This window comes from Vanacampus margaritifer, chromosome 13 (assembly GCF_051991255.1).
Source record: "Vanacampus margaritifer isolate UIUO_Vmar chromosome 13, RoL_Vmar_1.0, whole genome shotgun sequence".
NCBI lineage: Eukaryota > Metazoa > Chordata > Actinopteri > Syngnathiformes > Syngnathidae > Vanacampus > Vanacampus margaritifer.
The window spans coordinates 10,461,765-10,479,847 of NC_135444.1; the positions used below are offsets into that span (position 1 = coordinate 10,461,765).

General features: G+C 38.0%; 1 protein-coding gene across 2 annotated transcripts in view; it reads right to left on the reverse strand.

Annotated features, from left to right (window-relative positions):
- The window catches only part of negr1 (neuronal growth regulator 1), a 161,043-nt gene that overhangs the window by 95,567 nt on the left and 47,393 nt on the right, over positions 1-18,083 (reverse strand). The gene's annotated exons all lie outside the window — the stretch shown is intronic.

The window sequence follows — 18,083 nt, forward strand, 5'->3', positions numbered from 1 at the left end:
TGTGATGCTTTGGGTCAAATATTTTGGGAGTAGGCTTTATGCTGGAAACGCAAGAAAATGTGCACCACACAGAACAAAAAAATAAGTTGTAGATCTGTTCATGTTAATACCTTTTATAACTAAATATAAAACAGTCATTCTTTACACCACAAAATCCCAATCACTTACTTCTAGTATAAAAGCTTTTATTCATGTTGGTACAATATCCTTAGAGTGATATTTCACAATAAACAATAGGACAATCCAAGCCTTCTCCTCTGCCTGCACTTGTTTTCTTAGCATGCTAATTCATTAACACAATGATTGTCATGTTTTCCCATTCTCCTCTAATTTCCTCTCCTCTAGCCCTGTGGGAGGTGCATAGAGCGAGCTGCCAAAGCTGATCCAGGCAGCATCTCCTCTGTCTCCTGTCAGACACAGCGGGTGAAAAAAAATAAGCATCTAATGATGCCACCTTGAATTACAGAAATGCTTACAGCTGCACTATCAAAATGCACGAGTATTCTTCTGGAGCTGCAACGAGAAAGACACACAACTGAGCTCCTCTCTGAATTCTGATAGACCCCACTATGCCGACTTTCGCCACCAAATATAACACACCATTACTGACTAAACAAACTGCCATCCAGTTTTCCAATTAGAGTGCAGAGGAAAGCACTGGCCACTTGCTGTAATTGACCTCGTGTGGAGTTGTTATTCACATTCCGAACCAAAACAATAAAGAGAGCTTATCTATAGCTGTCCTTGGTGCTTATCCCTGCTAAACATAATGGAGTGTAATGGTTTTGCTAAAAATGCAACACAAACTGATCTGAGTGTAGATCATTTTCAAATCAACAATATGAAGCGCTAAAATAGTAGTTCTGGGAGAGATTTGAGTTTTATGTTTAAGACAAGCTAATTAGATATTGCTCCAAGGCTTTGTTTAATCAGACATTGATCTATATGAATAATAACATACCTGTAAACTATACCACTGTGTAGGTTGTAAAATACACCTCAGTAATGAGACAGCTATTCCTAAAGGTTTTCACTACCAACACTGCAGCACAGAGGAACAACTTCTAATTTGTTAATTAGGTGGCACATGCTGAAAGTAAACATACACATTGACAGATTATGTTACACCAAGGGATTAGCTATATTTGTAGGCACGACTTACTGGTACGTCTTTCATTAAAGGTAAAACAAAGAGAACTGTTCATGTTTGCCACAGGTTCCGGCTGTTGTGGTTGTGGACCCAAGTGTAGGGAGGCACAGGAGCCAAGGCAGAAATGCATGATGTACTCCAAACAAAATATATTTATTATCCAAAAATAAAACAAAAGGCAAATAAACCAAAAACCAAAACTGGGAATGAACTCACAAACGGGAACATGATAGGAACACCAACAGAAGCAGCAAACACAATGAAGACATACGTAAGCCAGGGAACTAAATACAAGCAAACTGACGAGACAACGAACACCTTGACAAGATATGATGGGCTGAGGGAGCTGATTGGAAAGCACAAGGGACCGGGCTGACGAGAAAAGGTGGACAGAAAAACCTAATGAATAAAGTGACACGGAGAACATAACAAAACTAAATCAAATCAAAATCCACAAAAACACAGATCAAGGCCACATATATAATATAATGTGCATTTTATGTTCAGTATTCTTTTAAGTAAGCAGTAGACTACAGTAAACATTTTTTTTTAATTTTCATAGTCAAAAGTTGGTACTCGTATATGTTACCATAAAGGTATACCTATAAAGGTACAGTAGTTACATTTGTCTACTGGCTAATCACCAAGGGATTGGTGTAATTTAATAGCTAATTGTTTATTTATTTTTTATTTGGCAGGTGATGGGTATGTTAACCGATTAGTAAATGAATTGATGATTGAATAGAGTTTACCCAGGCTTAGGGATGCACGGTTAGCCGGTACTAATTTGGAATTGGGGTACTGCGTCATTTGAAACTATACTATACTGCGTTTTGTTTCGCCGCCGCTCGCCAAGTGACCTTATCGAGACTCGTAACTAGTCCGAGGAGTTAGCATATAGCAAACAAATAGCAGCGTGGTTTGACCCACGCGTGCACAACAAGAGAAGGAGCCCATGAGCAGGAAATAGCATATTGCAAATAAAACATGCGGAGGTAGACAAAAAGCCGGAAACCATGAAACGAATGATGGCTGAAGAAAATGCGAAGCATAATGCAGACGCACCGGTCTATAGATGGTGTTCTAAAACCTGTCAGGCAAAAGGCGGAAACACCTCCAACATCACAAAACATTTAAAAGACAAGCACCCTGACTTGCATAAGCAGCTCAAAGATCGACAGGTATGCCTTCCATACTTTCTGGTTGATAACCTGATACTTTTCCCCCTTACGCACTGTAGTTATGAATAACTACTACCAGTTGACCTTTCATAAAATCTCTCGGGACACACCACGCGAATACAGTACAAAACTTTGTTTGGTGATTAGCTCAGTAGTAGAGTAATGTCCGTGACCTGACTAATACATTTAAGCTACACTTTAAAATAGATTGGTTAAAAAAAGACTATCAATCTAGTAGGTTAAGCTCATATTGGCTTGATTAACTCTTTGACTGCCAAAAACGTTAAATAACGTTTAGTAAAATCCTATGGAGGAGTGCCAAAGACATTAAAAGACGTTTGTTTCAAAACAGAGGTGAAACTAACCATTTTCTATTGTTGATTACTGAAAAACGGAATAAGGTAGAAACAAACTTTTTTTCTGATGAAAGATGAGGGTCCAATCTTTCATTTGGTAGTATGTGTGTTTCCATAGTCCAAACACAACATTTTCTGTGGACCTTGAAAGATCAGTCAAAATGCTTAAATCGGCTGGCACTGGCGACAACCCGTTTCTGAAAACGTCTGGCAGTGAAAGAGTTAACCAATAGATTGGTCAGACATTGACCATTCCGGGTGGTTACAGGCATACCAATTATTTGGGTTAGTCAAACAACCAATGAAATTGGTTACAATAGAAAGTAAGTCTTGATAGAACACTTGGAAATATATTTATTTATTACAATATATTATAATAGCTTAAAATGGAAATGTGTGTCACTGTGTCTAGGTAGCTCACTGGGTGTGACCAGCAGCTCAGTGGCCTCGTGAAAGAGTATCTCCCCTGAGACTGGGAGGTTGTGAGTTCAATCCCTGGCCAGGTCAGAATAAAGACTATAAAAATGGGATCCATTTGCCTCCCTGCTTGACACTCAGCATTAATCTCTGCGTAGCCTTACGCATAAAGCCAAGAAAATTCCTTTCGTACATCTCAATCAATGCAGAAATGTTCTCTGTACTCTCCACTAAATATGCAATTTAGTATTAAAAAAATATGCCTGCAAGTGGGAATAATCACTCTGCATGTTCAAATGATCAGATTATTAAACCATGAGTCACCAATGAAAAAAGAGAAATGTCACAAAATGTGAGCCGGAGATGCTGGTAATCGAAGTTGAGACCCAAACTGTTATTTTTGGCACGCTGTCCTCTGGAGTCAACACATTCTAAACAGGTGTTGAGCTGCCAAAGCACCCTGGACTTTTAGCTCAGCATTCAGCGCTATGCGCTTCCAAACTTGAGGCTTGAATTTGATTCCTAAATTGGGTGGACAACGCAATAGTAAAAATGCCCCCTACCCCCACCGACAAAAAAAAAAAGCCCAGCATCATCTCTATCACTCAAAAAATGTCTCTAAAGCAAGAATAACGTGTACACCAGCCAAGTAGTTGCCATGGAGAGCGCACATTCCCACGCTCATTTCACCCTTAATACATCTGAAAGTGAGCATGGAAAGCAGTGAAACGCCAGGTTTTTGTGCGTACGCACCCTTTGTGCATGAGGCCCCTGGTGAGGTGGCGTCACTCACAATGCCAAATAGATTATTTTGCTACAAGTATTCATAAATAAATTAGCTGATTATATAGACTAAAACCACTGTTCAGATTTTAGAGGTGTCATGAAAGAAAAAAATATTAGCATCAAAATCACTGTTTTGCTTGATCTTTGTTTACACAACAAGCAAGTGACTGAGTATCTTAGAATTTGCCTATGTTCTCCTGCTGGTTACTATAGAATAAAAAAAGGGTAGAATCAAACTTTTTCTTTCATTCATTTGGTAGATTTGATCTCAAAATAATCATAAAACACCCTATTTTGTGGGTCTTGAAAAATTTGCGAAAAATGCACTAAAGTCTCTGGCTCTAGGTTTGTGATCAGTACAAATGGCTGGCATTGAATGAGTTAATAAGTGCCAATCCGTCAGCTGCACTTTGTGAAATGATTAGCGCATTTTAATCACAGTTTGCGTTTCAAACAACGTAGAACCTTTCAATGTGGAACGTTTGTCAATGCACCCATTGCTGGTACACCTATTTCACTGCCGGACATGTCAGAGCTCATCTAATGGACGAACAAGAGTTCAAAAAGAGGAATCACAACATTGCTATAGCTAATAGGAATCAAATTTCATTAAATGGATGTCTTGTCAAATGCAAATTTTGCCTCGCAAATGTGATGCCGCTTATTTCAAGCCTTGCAGTACATGTCATTTCATTCAAATGTAAGATGATAATATTTCAGTCGTGATCATTTTTACAGCAAAACACGCTAAGCCATAAAGTAATAAAATGCAATACAGACATTTATGGTAAAACTAAAACGTACTGTTACCCCCCCCCCCCCCCCCCAACCATTGAATTGGTCCCAGCAGCAATATTGGCAGTCTAAATGGGAGAGTGGCAGAGTGGAGTGGCAGAAGCCAAGATATAACCCTTATCAGCCTTTATTACTCGTCTGCTTGGCATCTCCTCATATTCCTCCTGCTTGTGGCTAAGACGTTAGCTAGATGAATAAAGAATGGAGATGTGAGGAATGGTGGCAGAGAGCAAATGACTTAAGACACAAATACATTCCAAGCAAATGCGCATTGGCTTATGAGCATTATTCCATAATGGAATCATTACCAAAGATGAATTCAGCGATTCACCCTCCTAATGTTGCACAGAAATTAGCCTGAGGGAGCGATGATTGTGTGTGATGGCGTGCTACAGTGTGATATCAACTATGTCGGATAACACGTAAGCGTCTGTTCTAATGTAAGATTTAATGTGTGTGGAAATGTTTTTTTTTCTCAACAGAAATTCTCTTGTAAACCATATTTGCTGTTCAAATAGATGATAAAAGTATACAAGTCTTTGAATATTGGAGTTTATACAATCTACTTGAGTATTATATGAGTGAATTTGCTATGGCAGCTCAGGCAGATGAATACATTAAAAAACAATCAATGGCTATGGCTATTCAATACACAAAAACAGTCACTTCATGCCAAAAGGATATTTTTTTTTGTTTAATGTAATAGGGATGATTTTTGTATTACTTAATAATTCCAAAATGTTTAGCAAAATAGTCTGTCGAGACTATTGGTACAAAAAATGTAAACGCTTACATTCCATACACTGACTAAATCTTAGTAAGGGTTACTGACGCCAATGAAGATTACAGTCTACTCTATTGTGTAATTTGTGCAATGGTAATTCATGATTTAATGAAGTCAACTTATGAAAATAAAAATTTTGAAATCTCACAAGTGGCAATCTTCAATGGGTTAGCAGAGCTGGGCATGTAATTCAAAGCTACACTATCACCCAGTTGGTGATATTGCATTCTAATTTATTCATGCTAATCTTTCAGCGTTGTGCTTGGGATAAACAAAACTCCTCTGCTTGGGCAATACTTTTTACATTCTCAAGATCACTGGTTGTTTTCAATCAGCACAGATGTCAGCATGAATCTGAGATAAGATCCATTTGAAATCATCTTTAAAGATTTAAATCATTCCATTGACAACAACAAAGTGATCCTCTCGAAGTTTTACAGCATGTGTGCGGAAAATCAATGGTCGGACCGGAATGCAACGTGAAAGGTCAGAGTTCAACATTTTAAAGTCCAGGTCATGATTAATGTCTAGGGAGCTTTTGCTGACTTGCTTCATGCAGTCTTAAGAAAGAACTCTTCACAGTATGTGCTGGAGGCTGCTCTTTAACATGGAGTCCACTCAGACTAATGGAGTGGATTAAGACAGTTGCTGCTGTAGCCCACAAGTCAAAATCCAAAAAGAATTTCTGCATTTATAAAACTTGCCAAAGGAAATATTATTTAGCCTAGAAGAAAAAAAAATGCACTGATGAAAACATTACACATTTTTTGCAACTTTGATTATTCATTCCTTCATTTCCTGAACTGCTTATCTTCACAAATGGTATAATTCTCAATCAATTTCTTTATAAATCGAGCGCATAAAAGCAGAACATGGCAACTTTTATCTGTTAACTAACCGGCAAATGTTAGCATGCTGCTACTATAAAGAATTGTATTTACTATATGTCTGAGACCATGTCCACAAGTAGAGCGATACTTTAAAAAACACATATTGCACTATGGAGTGAAAAAGCCTACACCCACAAAAATCAATGTATAGTACTACATTAAAACACATTTGTAAGATCTCAAGTGCATTATTGGCTAATCTGGAAAAAAAAAGAAGCTTTTTCACACTGTCAATTGGTTGTACAGTTTGACTCCTCCTGTCATAGACACATTATATGTTTAAAATCAACACTTTAACCATACCTGTAATTTCATTCAGTATGTACAAGTGGATGTAAGAGTAATGCTTGTGATAAAAATGTGGTGTTACATTTAAAGGGATACTTGACTCATTGAGTCATTTTCAGCAGTAAAAAGTTAATATTTTGTCCACAACTACAGTCATTTTTTCATGTACAATTAATATCTTTATCTTTCTGTCAACTGAAGATGAGGAAGTTGTGCTGAGGAAGTAGTTATCGACCAATCATGGCTCACCTGTTTCCTCAGAGCCATGATGAGTTCTGAGTTGAAAAAAAAATCATTCTATCCAAGCTTAACCTTGAACAGACTTTTTAAAACTGAACTGCTTATTAAACAAATGAAAAGGTCTGTTATTGCTCAACACAGTATTGCTTTGTCAGATTTGTGGACGCTGGAATCGAACTCCATCAAATTATGATTAAAAAAGATTGATTTGTGCTGTAAAAAAAAAAAAAAGGATTTAAGTCTTTATCAATTACTTTTTTTCTCCCACCCATACAAAACCGTATATTCGTGCATCTGCATATTCCGTGATGTTTTATTGGAAATCCCGATTTGCTGAGGGATGATAATTTTTGAAAGACATTTAGGAACAGAAATGTTCAACTCTCCAGCCTTAAAATGCTTCTGGCGGTGTGTCATGAGAAAAAATAATCTTGCTTGAGCTTCTGTTAGTCATCTCCATCAGTGCCATATGTTGAACTGTCCTTGTTCGTGCACCACTAATGACATTACAGAGCTATTTCCTTAAAATATTCATGTCAATCTCTAATTCTATCCTTGGACAGGGATGAAGTCTTCATTTTCAAAGCTTAAACACTTTGTTTCTTTGACTGCTGTGTCTCTGTCCTGACTCATGTTAAATTGTGATGAGTCATAAAGTATGCCATATGAAATACTGTGGCTGTACGCTGCAAACTGCAAACGTATAAGGATTCCACAAGTATCCATGCACACTTTTAGTTCAGTGTCAGCTGCCACATTCATTCTCTGATGGCGCCCAATATCGACCACAGTGTGGTAGGACGTATGTGAACAACACGTGTGTACTACAGAGCAACCCGGTCCCACTGAGGTGTTTCGAAAGGCCAAAGTCATGAATATTCAATAAATTGCTCATTATGGGAAAAACCCTGAGCTTGTGCTTTGCAGAATACAGATGTCAGCCCATTGCGTTTGTTTAGACTCTCCCTTTGGACTGCTTGTTCACAGATTCCTCAAATAAAGGCATTCATACTTAACACCGGCAGATCTGATCTTGTTAAATATGTCATTTCGATGATTCTTCTATGTCTTTGGAATCAAGTTGTCATGCCTCAGTGATGATGTCAAAGCAGAAATAACACTTTACAAGGCATGCTCTTGATTTGCACTCGAGCCAACAGATGAATTCGACAGATGAGACAGGTGAATATCCTCCACTGCTGGTGGTCAGTCTGGAGTCAGTGTGATGCATGCAGTAGTGCTGTGGGGACGAGGAGCACAGCCAGTGATATTTATCTGGCCAATTAAGGCCAGTGTTTCTCTCTAGATGTCTGCCAATGCTTCAGCCCCTGAAAATCTGTTTCACCGCAATTCTAATTGTGATAAAGTGTATGATAAACAAAGTCTGAGGACTGTGGACTGTGCAAACTCGTCCAACTGGGTTCTCTGAGGCAGAGCTATGCTGGAAAAGAAAATGGCCTTCCCAAAATGCTTCCCACACAGTAGGAAGAATAGGATTATCTGAAGATACTGTTACACATAAAAAATTGAATGCAGACAGTGTTTTTTTTTTTGTTTCTTAGCTTTTTTGAAAGGTTCTATGTTGACAATCTTTTTGTCAATTTGCTCTTCTCTTTTCCCAAAATGTTTTCTTTCATATTTACATGGGCTGCAGGTATTTACAGTTGAAATGTGTCTCCACTGGTCACAATGCAAAAGTGTCCTTGGGTCTCTTGAAAGGTGCCTTTATACAGTGGTTGCCTTGATTTTGAGATACAAGCCGTCACACAGCCAATTATTGTTTTCTTTGACTTTGACAACAAGCAATAGTTTGGCAGAAAGTATTATTAAATAATACTTTTAATATATACTTATATAATATATATATACTGTATATATAATATTTTTTGCCACTCAGTTTAAGTTTATGACAACAGACAATTGCATGTGTGTTTAAACCAATCACATGCATACCCTTGCTTTAAAGACTAATTATTGCTAACACATAATGGAGAGCGCCATAGGCATGGCAGTATGTGCCGCTAAGATAAGCAGCTCAGAGAAGTAAGGTGGACTGGGACCGTTTCAAGATTTGAGTGACATAATGACAATTTATTAGTGATGAACAAAAAAAAATATGTTGCTTTCTACACACTCACACTCTAAAGACAGCGTATTAGGGCCACGTATAAATATTTTTTTTAGAGGGTGGGGGGCAATATTTTGAGAAAAAAACTCGAAAATTTACGACATTATAAGGTGACAGATTTGCGAGAAAAAAACTTATGAGAACTACACGTTAAGTACTACTAGACCGTTTGTGCCAATACTTTTCAGTCGGATTTCCAAATATGGAGATAGTAATTGCTTTAGCAGAGATTAACCATATTATGATAAGCATTCGCTCATTGAAGCGTTGTGTACGATCACTGGCTAGCAACAAAGACGCCTCACTTTGCGAAGGTCCACACCCATACGATCAAACATTTAAGTTAATTTGTTAAAATGTATATTTACTTGTACATTTATGTTTCCAGAATTATTATTTACACGTTCATACATTTTAGTATTTTTTTTTGTACAAGTATCTAAGTTGATGTGTCGAATCTGCTGCTCTCCGTCATTCACTAGCATTTACATAAAGTTTTGCTAGCATCTGATTGTTTGGTGTTAGTCAGCTGATAGGGGATCAGGAAGTGTTGTCGCTCTAGCTGCGGTGAATGACGAGTAAAGTTTAAATTTAAGAATTAATCTGTCTCCATCCTGCCTTTTTATTTTATAAACAGTGTCCCATTAACCACCAACGAATCCTCACATGATTAGACTATAGCTACGCTACGTGTATTTCTCGTAAGTTTTTTTTTTCTTCACTTTATACTGGCAAATTTGCCACTTTATAAACTGGCAAATTAACAGTTTTTTTCTCCATTTCTCTACCCGACTTTATAAATTGGCAAATTTGCGAGTTTTTTTCTCTGAATATTGCCCCCGCCCTCTAAAAAAATATATTTATACGTGGCTCTAATGCCCCGTCGTACACTCTCACCACAGTTTGTCTGCAACATTAAAGCCAGGCTGTTTGAATGCCTCACTACCCCACTGAGACGCTTACAAGGTATACCCCTTTGGAAAGTTACTTTAATTACTTAATTGTGAACATTTGATTATAGCGCATACAGTGTCATGAGGGTCTTTGTGTATGGAATGCAAACCATTAAAAAATAACCTTAAAAAATAACCACCAAAAATAAGTAAGATACAATGTACCTAATGAACCCCAGGGGTGCGTTGAGTCAGCCTCAGGGGTTTGGTGGAGGTCAAGACACACACCCGACTCATATGATTTGTGATGATACGCCTCGCTTGGCCATAATTGGCTGCAGTTGATCACGCTACATTGCTTGGCCTATCTGTGCTGCAGAGAATTTGGTGCGCGCAGTGGTCGACTTGTGACTGTTGTGTTAGTTACTATGTAGTGTGATTTCTTTATTATAGTAATCCCTTCATACTAACTATGTCAAGCAAAAAAAAAAAAATGTACAATGTGAATTCACATGTACAATGTAACGTATGGTGTTCAATTCTGGGGCCTCTGCTTTTTTCATCCTATCTTCTGCCCATGGGCTCCATCTTAAAAAAACAGCAGTGGTTGTTTTTAAGTGTTCTATAAATATATATATAATGGAAATGAATGCAAATAGGAAAACTGCTGGGTTTCAGTACCTCCAACTAGGTTAAGAACCACTGATCTAGGTACAATAAATGCAAACATTTTTAACACTGCCTTTGACAAGTATACTTGTCAATTCTTATTTTTTGACGGGGATAGATGGGGGAGAATCTTGGAATGCTCCACTATTAATGTCAAACTTTGAAACTTTACTTTGAAACTTTACTGATGCTCAACCACCAGTAGATGACATCATTGCCCCATTTTATATGAAATAAACAGTTTGAGAGTTCATGGGAGTAATGGCTGCAACCTACATTTTTCTACTGTCGATTATAAAAGAACGGGACAAGGCAAAAAGGGCAGAGTCTATTCTGTCATTTGGAAGATTTGGTTTATATATAATTATTGAACAGAATATCGTGTGGGTATTGACAATTTTGAAATTCTCTTAAATGACTGGCAGTGAATGAGTTAAAAAGTAACTAGTATAGAACATCGATATAAATAATGGTATATTGTGTTTTTTCTTTGTTTGGATTGTGGGTGAGCTGGAGCCAATCCCAGCTGACTTTACACCTTGGCCTGATCACCATCCAGTCACATGGCACACACAAAGAACCATCCATATGCAGGACAGTTAAGAGTTTTTAATCATACTAAAAAGCATGCTTTTGGAATGTGGGAGTAAGTTGGAGTGCCTGCAAGAAACCCACGCAAGCGCAGGGGGAGCGTGCTAACTCCCCACAGGGATGTTTCAATGGAGTTCAAAGCTGGGCCTGCTGATTATGAGGCAGAAGAGCTAACATTTATCCAAATGTGTTGCCCTTTCCTATCATGCATGTGTGACATAAGAATTGCTGATGGTGCATATCTGATATTTTATGTGAGCACATGATTTTTCCCAAAATGCAAGAATTAAAAATTATTTTGATCATGGACAAGATCATAGACATTGGTATTTAAGAGAGGTCAGAGACTTCTTTGTGAAACCAATAGTGTGCAGGCCCCCCGGTTTGGATCGCCTACGATCCACGGATTGGTTGGTGGGGGGAAATTAAACAACAACAAAGTGCGCATTTACAGTGCACACCATTTAGGCAAGGGAGAAACATACTCAACGTAACACAACTCAATGTTAGCTCAGGCTAACTTAAAAATTATAGTTTGTTTACATTGATGGCAATGCAAATAGCCTGAGTAGACATTTACTTTGAAAGTGGCCCACGTTGTGGCATGATGGTAGCTTGACTTCTCTTTTAGACGTTTGTAGTTTTGATTGACATTTAAGTTGCGACCAACGTCCAACACAACGCTATCCCGAACTCATGTTCAATCGCTAATTTAGAATGCTAAGAAACCGCTAATTAATTACGCCGTCATTGTATAATACGGCAAAAATCTCAGACGTAAGTGGCTACTGGCTAGCATGCAGCTAGCTGTTGACATTACCTACGTGTGCCTGACTAGTAGCTGTAAATGAATTTAACAGCTGGTAACTGGCTTACTTAGATTATTTTTCAATATTCTGGACCAAGGCTAATTCACAACCCATGTTTAAAGGAAGGGAATGGGCCTTGACTTACACTTTGAGGTCTTTTCATTATTAAAAAAAAAAAAAAGATAAATAGAACTTTGTCTTCTTTTGTTTTATAAAAACGCTTTTGCCCATTGCAAAAGAAAAACATTCAACTCAACTCAAAATGTCAATCATAGCCGTTTAGATTGTAGGAACACAAGTTTAAGCCCTTGTTTCTGCCTCATATTTCACTGAAAGTTTTGTTCCTAAATCCTAAACGGTTATGTTAGACATTTTTATTTATTTATTTTATTTAATGGGGAAAAGCCTTTTACAAAATAAACGAAGACAAACCACTGTTTATCTTTTTTTCTTTTCTTTTTTGCTGATCCCAAAAAACAATCCGAGCCATGGCTCAAATCCTTAATCCGATCCGAACCGTGACTTTTGTGATCCGTTGCACCACTAGAAACCAATCAGTCAATAGGTTATATAGGAAGATTCTGATGTGTAGTACATACAGTATACAGTTAGCACCTACAACTGGACGGTGCTGCGTCATCCTTGGTCTATTAAAAGAGGATTAACTGTAAAGACGATAGTTAGCTGCTAAGCCTAAAAAATGTTTCAAGCAAAAATTCACTTTATAAATCAATGTTGTTGGTGGCTGTAGGGTACCAACCGAGTTATATTGTCTTTTTCCAATTACGCTAGGTGATACTTTGTTCTCCCATAGCTCTTTGTTAGCACTACCAATTATATATTGCTTGACACGCTTCTGGTGACCTCAATGCAACAATTTGGATAGGTGTGGGTTACTGCTTCTTGACAAAGACCAGAACGTGAGCTAGTAATAAAATGCTGAACATTTGTCTCACATCATATATGAGATATACACATTTGCTGAAAGCGTAGATGTTATGTTTTAAAGTGACAGGATGATATTTGTGCTAGGTCATGCGGAAATCAGTTTCAAGTACACCTGCTAATTATTTATGAGAGTGACAGATTTATTGCATATTATGAATCATCTGTGATTAGCTAGGCCGTGTTATTTAATTATGCCTTTTCTCTTTTCTGACTTAGTGAATGGATCGACAACCTGGAACTTCAAGCCTCCACATATTCGTCTGAGTCATCCTAGAGGGGCGGGCGGTGAGTTCTCTTTTCAGATCTGCTCTGATCCATATTAATGTCCATGAGCTTTTTCATCACATGGCGGATTATGTCTTGACATTTGTAAAATTGTTAACCCTTTACAGGACATCACATGTGATCATCTTGTGTAATTTAAAGAAATCATGAAAATCCTGCATTCATGTTACAATCATGTATAGGTCTGTACTAATTGCATTAACTGTATTTTTTGTGAGGATTTAAATAAACATGCAGCATACATTGTGTTGGTGAAATGTGTGAATACATTTCAACAGCTTGACCAAAAAGTGTGTGTTGTGATTAAACAGACTGCCAAGGGCCATTAGAGTGAAACGCCTCAACCCCCTTTCACTGTGACAAGATATTCTTAGACAGGGTGCATATTTAATGCATTAACACATTTGCAATCTTAATTAACAGAGAGGGATGGAGGCTGAGTGGTGTGGTTGGAATGATAACAATCTCTCATTCCTCAGTACAAGATGAGAAAATGCTCAGAATCTATAAATAGGTCGGCATGTGTAAGATCTTGCTTTAAAAAAACATTACATTTCACTAATTCAGCATATTCCAATGACCTTGATGTTTCTCCAATGCTTCCAAAGCTGTTACACCAGAGCAATTGTATTTTTCTTAATTCTACATCATTCTTGAGGGTGCTGTTTAATAAGAATGGAGCTTTGTGAACAGAACGCGGCATCTGATTTAGTGAGGTTAAACAGAGCTGTGATTTGGATAAATGTCACACGGCGATTCAAAGATTAGGAGATATAAGACAGCAGCCATATTCAAACTTCCTCTTGCCTTTAATGCACAGCATATGATTTGTATTTTACAAAGTTTAACAATGCCCTATGACTGCTTTAGCTGTAATGATGGTTGGAATGGGCATAATGATCAATTTACTTGTTAATAATTTAGTGGATTATATAGAATTGATTGTTAATTAATTGTGTCTTAAGCGTGTGCTATTAGCTGCAACCAGCAGAAATACTATTGATTCAGTGTAAACAAGTGAATGATCTGAAAAAGCACATGGCGCCACCAAATGAAGCTGAGCTATGCAGACCTCTGCTATGACTTTCATGCTGGCATTGAGACACCTAATTAGGTATAACCTGATTAATTACGGTAAGATAAATTTTCAAATAGCTAATCAAGAAAAAAAATGGGTATTATTCATAAAATTGGACACAATTTCCGATTGAATTTTAAACCGACAGACAAAAACTAGTCTGGATAGCCACACCCATTTCCTTGATAGAAAAGAAGTGTGCAGCTTTCTATTGGTCGCTGTTCGGCCAGGTATAAATCAAACAATGGAATCAAATTTGTTAATTTGCCGTGACGTATTCTTCGGCGGAGGAAGTCCATCCTAACATTTAAAATGGTGCGCAGGAGAGGCGATAGTTTTCATTCAGCAGTAAAACTAAAGTAAAAACCAAAACCAAAAAAACACAGTCAATAAAACCCCAGTAGCTGACAGCACTGGAAGCATTTATTTCAGAAGAAGACGTGTCAAGACCACGGACTTCTATATGAACGGACTAGCAATGACGCTTAATTGCCGTTGCGAGAACTGAAGTCACTGACGGCCATCTTACGTTGCCACTCGCTAAAGCTGCCTAACCTGAATACATTGATTTCTCCATCGCATTTTCATGTTATTTTCTGCCACTACGGCAAAAATGCCATCATGTATGGCATACGGTTATACGAATAACACCGGGAGAAGTGCTACATCCCCATTTCGTAAAAATACGATAACTCGATCTGAGTCACACATATTCAACACGCATACAATAGGTCAGAATATGAAGGAAACGCCCACAAGTCCTTTTTCTAACATCACACCCGCTCTTCGCTGATTGGTTTTAAATCATATTTAACTCCATGTATCGAGATACATAATAAATTGTCTCTTACTGGTGAGATTCCCACCCCTATGCAGTTGAATCGCATTTGACTACGTGACTTGGTGTGTGGCAGGCCTCTCACACGATTCCATCCATTAGGAAATCAAGCCGTTACGAAACATATCAGACTGAAAACTGGCACAGTAGCTTCAGCTGGCTTGTGCCATATGGCCAGTTGTAAAGAGCTGCTCTGACCCGGAACACCCCCGGTAAGATTCCCATTACAGAATGTTGTACATTAAGCCAACAACTACAATAACATGATGATCCTGTAGTGATCATTACTGTCTGCCAAGCAGATGACTTCAGTTGAGCACATGATATTTGGAGGTTTGGTGTGAATAGGAAATATCCACATAAGTAAAGAGACATGAAAGCAGCACTGATGCTTGCAGGTAAGAACAAATGTTGCATTGAAAATATAGTTGTTGGCGTTTGTCAGAAAGATTACAAAAAAATTACACAACCAATGTATTTCGTTAGTGGGATTATGCAAAAACTACACAACCAATGTGCCGAGTAAGCCTAACCGTTTTGTGTAGGTAACCATTTTATTCCGTTATGTGTCTCAGTGATCGCTCCATAATCTTATTGCAAAGGTGCGCATTTCCCATCTATTGCACCCTTTGCGCACTTAGTTTAGACCATTTAAAACCAATTAAGACCAAGTTTGGTACATATACCATTAGACATTTGTGCAGGTTCACCCCCTGTGTGAGTGTTGACTAAGGCAGTATACGTATAACAGGGAATCATTTTGGCGTGGTAGATAAAGCTCCATGACTGTGTATTTGATCGTTCTGGTATTATTCTAATATTTAACTTTTTTAGCATTAAATCGGTCCTCTTTCTGGTCATTCATAGTATAGCAACCGTAAAAGACAAAAGAGCCAACAGAAGTTCAGACAGAACTTATCAACATCACATAATAAACCCATAAAAATAGATGTTTCACCTCATCTGACTTTAAGCACCTAAGAGATGCTATACATGTTGCTTCACTGATGCATTGACTTTCACATAATCACATAATGGTGATGTCAATGGAAAAGCATTGCAATATTTTACTACCAAATACAATGATACCTTGATTTATAAATTGAATTTGTTTCTCGACTGAGCTCGTAAGTCAATTTACTTGTGTATAAAATCAATATCTCCAACTAAAATTAATTGAGATTGAAATAATCTGTTCTGGGCTTTGAAGCACCAACACCAGTTTTTTTTTTTAGCTACGTTTTAAAAAGTAAAACAGACTAAAAGAGAATGTATGTATTTTTTACAAAGCGTCATTACTGTGCATTGACCCAAGCCAGAAATCAAAACAATTTAAAAATTCTGTAAATTAGGGTGCTCGTAATTCAAAGCACCACTGATTAAAAGGAGTAAGGATGAAAAAGTACCAATGCTATTATCCTGGACACTTCCGTATTAAAACTGATTTATATTCATGACCCTTCTGAAAGTAACCCTTTACTAAAGGGAGGTGAGCGTGAGCTTCTTTTCAAAAGCCTCTTGCCTCCCAGTGTAATGGACAACCACGCAAGCATGGACGATTGTTCAAAAGACACTTACGGGCGTATTCATACCAACCACAGCTCCACTTTATACCCACTCGCTTTTAAACTGCAGAGCAAGCAGATGGATGTTGGCATATTACGGCTTAGAAAAGATGTAAAAACAGCACGGCCTGAGAGCACTGCAAATTCTGAGCTCATGTTCATGGTAGGCAATGGCTTTTTAACTGGCATAAATTAGGGATGGGTGAAATGGCCTCAAAATTATATGACAATATTTTGAGGCATTATTGTATTTCTGATGATATTGAATGGCATTTAACAGTAATTGCAGTTTTATCGGCTGCCGCCTTTATAAGTATCTATACGGCATACAACCGGTCACGTTGAAGCGTCGCTAATGGTGAGTGATATTTTGAATCTCTTTCTATACTGGTCCTTCAAATTATGTCTTCACATGCTCAGTGGCAGTCAGTAATACAGTGAAAATGGAGGGACATTTACTTCCAGTGCTACCAAAATGTTAAGTGCTCTGAGAAAAAAATATATATATTTAATCGCACTGTGTACGTCCAGGTGACATTCTACAAGGACGCCATACAGAATATCCCGGTGTACTGTATCACAGCCTGCTTCAAGGGCTGCATGGCAGCGGATAGGAGAACACTGCAGAGAGTGATCATCACAGAACAGAAGATCACTAGTTGTTTCTGGCCAGCCTGGAGGACAGCTCTTGCTACCTCAGCAGAGCTGGCAACACAAACAAGGATGCCTCTCACCTTAGTGACTACTTGTTCAAACTGTTACCCTCAGGCCGTCGCTCCAGGTCACAACGACTCGGACAAACAGGCAGAGATAGCTTCTTTCCCAGAGCTATCACAACAATAAACAACTCCAAAGCCAAAACCATGACAACCGTTAGCCACGCAATAATCGCCGATCATCTGTATAATAAATGAATTTCATAAACACACACACACATAAAACAAAGTTTGACTAGATTACACAACAAGAAGAGATCTTTAAATGTCCCAATCATGCCTTGTAAACTAAATCCAATCATTTTCCAACCAATGCGCCTCATCGCTAGCCACTGCCCTGTTGTGAATTTAAAAAAAAACAGAACGCTATTAACTCTTCTGACAGCTTGACTGATAATTCCCTCATATATATTCGTTACCAAAAGACTTATAAACCTCAGTTTTATCACAATAAATAAATATGACATGGCATTGGGAAAATAGACTTCAGAGAACGCTGACAAGCAACAGTTTGATGATACCGGATACAAACTCAGCCAAGACTGCAGTGACAGTGAATACTTTCCTTGTGCTCTCAGCCTTTCAATCTTCCAAATACAATCTTTGACTATGTTACAGAGAGTTTCACAAAATCAGATTCAATTTTGTCCTCCAAGGATATATGCTGCATGTTTAT